The following is an 8,386-nucleotide window of genomic DNA, read 5'->3' as shown; positions in this document are numbered from 1 at the left end:
TCTACCCACACCCATTTGGAACTCTCCTGGGGTACCCTCACACATATTATTCCCTCATTTAGTGGATATTTTCACAAAAAAGTGAAATTTTCAAAAATCCAGAAAATTGGCTGAAAACGACTAAATATCAAGGACTCATTGGGCGAATCGCTCTGGAACTGAAATCGGAACGCTCACTCACATTTCCCCTATCTGAAAGTCTGATAACGCCGGAAAAATGACTAAGTCCCCCAAAAAATTTTTTTCAACTATTTTCAATTTTACCCATGTGGGATATATATTGTACCCTCACACATTTGGAACTCTCCTGGGGTACCCTCACACATATTATTCCCTCATTTAGTGGATATTTTCACAAAAAAGTGAAATTTTCAAAAATCCAGAAAATTGGCTGATATATATTCTACCCACACCCATTTGGAACTCTCCTGGGGTACCCTCACACATATTATTCCCTCATTTAGTGGATATTTTCACAAAAAAGTGAAATTTTCAAAAATCCAGAAAATTGGCTGAAAACGACTAAATATCAAGGACTCAATGGGCGAATCGCTCTGGAACTGAAATCAGAACGCTCACTGACATTTCCCGTATCTGAAAGTCTGATAAACGCCGGAAAAATGACTAAGTCCAAAAAAAAAAATTTTTCAACTTTTTTCAATTTTACCCCGGTGGGATATATATTCTACCCACACCCATTTGGAACTCTCCTGGGGTACCCTCACACATATTATTCCCTCATTTAGTGGATATTTTCACAAAAAAGTGAAATTTTCAAAAATCCAGAAAATTGGCTGAAAACGACTAAATATCAAGGACTCAATGGGCGAATCGCTCTGGAACTGAAATCGCAACGCTCACTGACAATTCCCCTATCTGAAAGTCTGATAAACGCCGGAAAAATGACTAAGTCCAAAAAAAAATTTTTTTCAACTTTTTTCAATTTTACCCCCGTGGGATATATATTCTACCCACACACATTTGGAACTCTCCTGGGATACCCTCACACATATTATTCCCTCATTTAGTGGATATTTTCACAAAAAAGTGAAATTTTCAAAAATCCAGAAAATTGGCTGAAAACGACTAAATATCAAGGACTCATTGGGCGAATCGCTCTGGAACTGAAATCGGAATGCTCACTGACATTTCCCCTATCTGAAAGTCTGATAAACGCAGGAAAAATGACAGTCCAAAAAAAAAATTTTTTCAACTTTTTTCAATTTTACCCCCGTGGGATATATATTCTACCCACACACATTTGGAATTCTCCTGGGGTACCCTCCCACATATTATGCCCTCATTTAGTGGATATTTTCACAAAAAAGTGAAATTTTCAAAAATCCACAAAATTGGCTGAAAACGACTAAATATCAAGGACTCATTCGGCGAATCGCTCTGGAACTGAAATCGGAACGCTCACTCACATTTCCCCTATCTGAAAGTCTGATAAACGCAGGAAAAATGACTAAGTCCAAAAAAAAAAATTTTTCAACTTTTTTCAATTTTACCCCCGTGGGATATATATTCTACCCACACACATTTGGAACTATCCTGGGGTACCCTCACATATTATTCCCTCATTTAGTGGATATTTTCACAAAAAAGTGAAATTTTCAAAAATCCAGAAAATTGGCTGAAAACGACTAAATATCAAGGACTCATTGGGCGAATCGCTCTGGAACTGAAATCGGAACGCTCACTGACATTTCCCCTATCTGAAAGTCTGATAAACGCCGGAAAAATTACTAAGTCCCAAAAAAATTTTTTTTCAACTTTTTTCAATTTTACCCCCGTGGGATATATATTCTACCCACACACATTTGGAACTCTCCTGGGGTACGCTTACACATATTATTCTCTCATTTAGTGGATATTTTCACAAAAAAGTGAAATTTTCAAAAATCCAGAAAATTGGCTGAAAACGACTAAATATCAAGGACTCATTGGGCGAATCACTCTGGAACTGAAATTGGAACGCTCACTCACATTTCCCCTATTTGAAAGTCTGATAAACGCCGGAAAAATGACTAAGTCCAAAAAAAATTTTTTTCCAACTTTTTTCAATTTTACCCATGTGGGATATATATTGTACCCTCACACATTTGGAACTCTCCTGGGGTACCCTCACACATATTATTCCTTCATTTAGTGGATATTTTCACAAAAATGTGAAATTTTCAAAAATCCAGAAAATTGGCTGATATATATTCTACCCACACCCATTTGGAACTCTCCTGGGGTACCCTCACACATATTATTCCCTCATTTAGTGGATATTTTCACAAAAAACTGAAATTTTCAAAAATCCAGAAAATTGGCTGAAAACGACTAAATATCAAGGGCTCAATGGGCGAATCACTCTGGAACTAAAATCGGAACGCTCACTGATAATTCCCCTATCTGAAAGTCTGATAAACGCCGGAAAAATGACTAAGTCCCAAAAAAAATTTTTTTCAACTTTTTTCAATTTTACCCCCGTGGGATATATATTCTACCCACACACATTTGGAACTCTCCTGGGGTACCCTCACACATATTATTCTCTCATTTAGTGGATATTTTCACAAAAAAGTGAAATTTTCAAAAATCCAGAAAATTGGCTGAAAACGACTAAATATCAAGGACTCATTGGGCGAATCGCTCTGGAACTGAAATCGGAACGCTCACTGACATATCCCCCTATCTGAAAGTCTGATAAACGCAGGAAAAATGACTAAGTCCAAAAAAAAAATGTTTTCAACTTTTTTCAATTTTACCCCCGTGGGATATATATTCTACCGACACACATTTGGAACTATCCTGGGGTACCCTCACTCATATTATTCCCTCAATTAGTGGATATTTTCACAAAAAAGTGAAATTTTCAAAAATCCACAAAATTGGCTGTAAACGACTAAATATCAAGGACTCATTGGGTGAATTGCTCTGGAACTGAAATCGGAACGCTCACTCACATTTCCCCTATCTGAAAGTCTGATAAACGCCGGAAGAATGACTAAGTCCAAAAAAAATTTTTTTCCAACTTTTTTCAATTTTACCCATGTGGGATATATATTGTACCCTCACACATTTGGAACTCTCCTGGGGTACCCTCACACATATTATTCCCTCATTTAGTGGATATTTTCACAAAAAAGTGAAATTTTCAAAAATCCAGAAAATTGGCTGATATATATTCTACCCACACCCATTTGGAACTCTCCTGGGGTACCCTCACACATATTATTCCCTCATTTAGTGGATATTTTCACAAAAAAGTGAAATTTTCAAAAATCCAGAAAATTGGCTGAAAACGACTAAATATCAAGGACTCATTGGGCGAATCGCTCTGGAACTGAAATCGGAACGCTCACTCACATTTCCCCTATCTGAAAGTCTGATAACGCCGGAAAAATGACTAAGTCCCCCAAAAAATTTTTTTCAACTATTTTCAATTTTACCCATGTGGGATATATATTGTACCCTCACACATTTGGAACTCTCCTGGGGTACCCTCACACATATTATTCCCTCATTTAGTGGATATTTTCACAAAAAAGTGAAATTTTCAAAAATCCAGAAAATTGGCTGATATATATTCTACCCACACCCATTTGGAACTCTCCTGGGGTACCCTCACACATATTATTCCCTCATTTAGTGGATATTTTCACAAAAAAGTGAAATTTTCAAAAATCCAGAAAATTGGCTGAAAACGACTAAATATCAAGGACTCAATGGGCGAATCGCTCTGGAACTGAAATCAGAACGCTCACTGACATTTCCCGTATCTGAAAGTCTGATAAACGCCGGAAAAATGACTAAGTCCAAAAAAAAAAATTTTTCAACTTTTTTCAATTTTACCCCGGTGGGATATATATTCTACCCACACCCATTTGGAACTCTCCTGGGGTACCCTCACACATATTATTCCCTCATTTAGTGGATATTTTCACAAAAAAGTGAAATTTTCAAAAATCCAGAAAATTGGCTGAAAACGACTAAATATCAAGGACTCAATGGGCGAATCGCTCTGGAACTGAAATCGCAACGCTCACTGACAATTCCCCTATCTGAAAGTCTGATAAACGCCGGAAAAATGACTAAGTCCAAAAAAAAATTTTTTTCAACTTTTTTCAATTTTACCCCCGTGGGATATATATTCTACCCACACACATTTGGAACTCTCCTGGGATACCCTCACACATATTATTCCCTCATTTAGTGGATATTTTCACAAAAAAGTGAAATTTTCAAAAATCCAGAAAATTGGCTGAAAACGACTAAATATCAAGGACTCATTGGGCGAATCGCTCTGGAACTGAAATCGGAATGCTCACTGACATTTCCCCTATCTGAAAGTCTGATAAACGCAGGAAAAATGACAGTCCAAAAAAAAAATTTTTTCAACTTTTTTCAATTTTACCCCCGTGGGATATATATTCTACCCACACACATTTGGAATTCTCCTGGGGTACCCTCCCACATATTATGCCCTCATTTAGTGGATATTTTCACAAAAAAGTGAAATTTTCAAAAATCCACAAAATTGGCTGAAAACGACTAAATATCAAGGACTCATTCGGCGAATCGCTCTGGAACTGAAATCGGAACGCTCACTCACATTTCCCCTATCTGAAAGTCTGATAAACGCAGGAAAAATGACTAAGTCCAAAAAAAAAAATTTTTCAACTTTTTTCAATTTTACCCCCGTGGGATATATATTCTACCCACACACATTTGGAACTATCCTGGGGTACCCTCACATATTATTCCCTCATTTAGTGGATATTTTCACAAAAAAGTGAAATTTTCAAAAATCCAGAAAATTGGCTGAAAACGACTAAATATCAAGGACTCATTGGGCGAATCGCTCTGGAACTGAAATCGGAACGCTCACTGACATTTCCCCTATCTGAAAGTCTGATAAACGCCGGAAAAATTACTAAGTCCCAAAAAAATTTTTTTTCAACTTTTTTCAATTTTACCCCCGTGGGATATATATTCTACCCACACACATTTGGAACTCTCCTGGGGTACGCTTACACATATTATTCTCTCATTTAGTGGATATTTTCACAAAAAAGTGAAATTTTCAAAAATCCAGAAAATTGGCTGAAAACGACTAAATATCAAGGACTCATTGGGCGAATCACTCTGGAACTGAAATTGGAACGCTCACTCACATTTCCCCTATTTGAAAGTCTGATAAACGCCGGAAAAATGACTAAGTCCAAAAAAAATTTTTTTCCAACTTTTTTCAATTTTACCCATGTGGGATATATATTGTACCCTCACACATTTGGAACTCTCCTGGGGTACCCTCACACATATTATTCCTTCATTTAGTGGATATTTTCACAAAAATGTGAAATTTTCAAAAATCCAGAAAATTGGCTGATATATATTCTACCCACACCCATTTGGAACTCTCCTGGGGTACCCTCACACATATTATTCCCTCATTTAGTGGATATTTTCACAAAAAACTGAAATTTTCAAAAATCCAGAAAATTGGCTGAAAACGACTAAATATCAAGGACTCAATGGGCGAATCGCTCTGGAACTGAAATCGCAACGCTCACTGACAATTCCCCTATCTGAAAGTCTGATAAACGCCGGAAAAATGACTAAGTCCAAAAAAAAATTTTTTTCAACTTTTTTCAATTTTACCCCCGTGGGATATATATTCTACCCACACACATTTGGAACTCTCCTGGGATACCCTCACACATATTATTCCCTCATTTAGTGGATATTTTCACAAAAAAGTGAAATTTTCAAAAATCCAGAAAATTGGCTGAAAACGACTAAATATCAAGGACTCATTGGGCGAATCGCTCTGGAACTGAAATCGGAATGCTCACTGACATTTCCCCTATCTGAAAGTCTGATAAACGCAGGAAAAATGACAGTCCAAAAAAAAAATTTTTTCAACTTTTTTCAATTTTACCCCCGTGGGATATATATTCTACCCACACACATTTGGAATTCTCCTGGGGTACCCTCCCACATATTATGCCCTCATTTAGTGGATATTTTCACAAAAAAGTGAAATTTTCAAAAATCCACAAAATTGGCTGAAAACGACTAAATATCAAGGACTCATTCGGCGAATCGCTCTGGAACTGAAATCGGAACGCTCACTCACATTTCCCCTATCTGAAAGTCTGATAAACGCAGGAAAAATGACTAAGTCCAAAAAAAAAAATTTTTCAACTTTTTTCAATTTTACCCCCGTGGGATATATATTCTACCCACACACATTTGGAACTATCCTGGGGTACCCTCACATATTATTCCCTCATTTAGTGGATATTTTCACAAAAAAGTGAAATTTTCAAAAATCCAGAAAATTGGCTGAAAACGACTAAATATCAAGGACTCATTGGGCGAATCGCTCTGGAACTGAAATCGGAACGCTCACTGACATTTCCCCTATCTGAAAGTCTGATAAACGCCGGAAAAATTACTAAGTCCCAAAAAAATTTTTTTTCAACTTTTTTCAATTTTACCCCCGTGGGATATATATTCTACCCACACACATTTGGAACTCTCCTGGGGTACGCTTACACATATTATTCTCTCATTTAGTGGATATTTTCACAAAAAAGTGAAATTTTCAAAAATCCAGAAAATTGGCTGAAAACGACTAAATATCAAGGACTCATTGGGCGAATCACTCTGGAACTGAAATTGGAACGCTCACTCACATTTCCCCTATTTGAAAGTCTGATAAACGCCGGAAAAATGACTAAGTCCAAAAAAAATTTTTTTCCAACTTTTTTCAATTTTACCCATGTGGGATATATATTGTACCCTCACACATTTGGAACTCTCCTGGGGTACCCTCACACATATTATTCCTTCATTTAGTGGATATTTTCACAAAAATGTGAAATTTTCAAAAATCCAGAAAATTGGCTGATATATATTCTACCCACACCCATTTGGAACTCTCCTGGGGTACCCTCACACATATTATTCCCTCATTTAGTGGATATTTTCACAAAAAACTGAAATTTTCAAAAATCCAGAAAATTGGCTGAAAACGACTAAATATCAAGGGCTCAATGGGCGAATCACTCTGGAACTAAAATCGGAACGCTCACTGATAATTCCCCTATCTGAAAGTCTGATAAACGCCGGAAAAATGACTAAGTCCCAAAAAAAATTTTTTTCAACTTTTTTCAATTTTACCCCCGTGGGATATATATTCTACCCACACACATTTGGAACTCTCCTGGGGTACCCTCACACATATTATTCTCTCATTTAGTGGATATTTTCACAAAAAAGTGAAATTTTCAAAAATCCAGAAAATTGGCTGAAAACGACTAAATATCAAGGACTCATTGGGCGAATCGCTCTGGAACTGAAATCGGAACGCTCACTGACATATCCCCCTATCTGAAAGTCTGATAAACGCAGGAAAAATGACTAAGTCCAAAAAAAAAATGTTTTCAACTTTTTTCAATTTTACCCCCGTGGGATATATATTCTACCCACACACATTTGGAACTCTCCTGGGGTACCCTCACACATATTATTCCCTCATTTAGTGGATATTTTCACAAAAAAGTGAAATTTTCAAAAATCCAGAAAATTGGCTGAAAACGACTAAATATCAAGGACTCATTGGGCGAATCACTCTGGAACTGAAATCGGAACGCTCACTCACATTTCCCCTATCTGAAAGTCTGATAAACGCCGGAAGAATGACTAAGTCCAAAAAAAATTTTTTTTCAACTTTTTTCAATTTTACCCATGTGGGATATATATTGTACCCTCACACATTTGGAACTCTCCTGGGGTACCCTCACACATATTATTCCCTCATTTAGTGGATATTTTCACAAAAAAGTGAAATTTTCAAAAATCCAGAAAATTGGCTGATATATATTCTACCCACACCCATTTGGAACTCTCCTGGGGTACCCTCACACATATTATTCCCTCATTTAGTGGATATTTTCACAAAAAAGTGAAATTTTCAAAAATCCAGAAAATTGGCTGAAAACGACTAAATATCAAGGACTCAATGGGCAAATCGCTCTGGAACTGAAATCGGAACGCTCACTGACAATTCCCCTATCTGAAAGTCTGATAAACGACGGAAAAATGACTAAGTCCCAAAAAAATTTTTTTTCAACTTTTTTCAATTTTACCCCCGTGGGATATATATTCTACCCACACCCATTTGGAACTCTCCTGGGGTACCCTCACACATATTATTCCCTCATTTAGTGGATATTTTCACAAAAAAGTGAAATTTTCAAAAATCCAGAAAATTGGCTGAAAACGACTAAATATCAAGGACTCATTGGGCGAATCGCTCTGGAACTGAAATCGGAACGCTCACTCACATTTCCCCTATCTGAAAGTCTGATAACGCCGGAAAAAT

The sequence above is a fragment of the Phyllobates terribilis genome, unplaced genomic scaffold, assembly GCF_046119375.1.
Source record: "Phyllobates terribilis strain yellow unplaced genomic scaffold, ASM4611937v1 Scaffold_31__1_contigs__length_13893835, whole genome shotgun sequence".
NCBI classification, from domain to species: Eukaryota; Metazoa; Chordata; class Amphibia; order Anura; family Dendrobatidae; genus Phyllobates; species Phyllobates terribilis.
Note: the sequence above shows the minus strand (reverse complement) of the source record.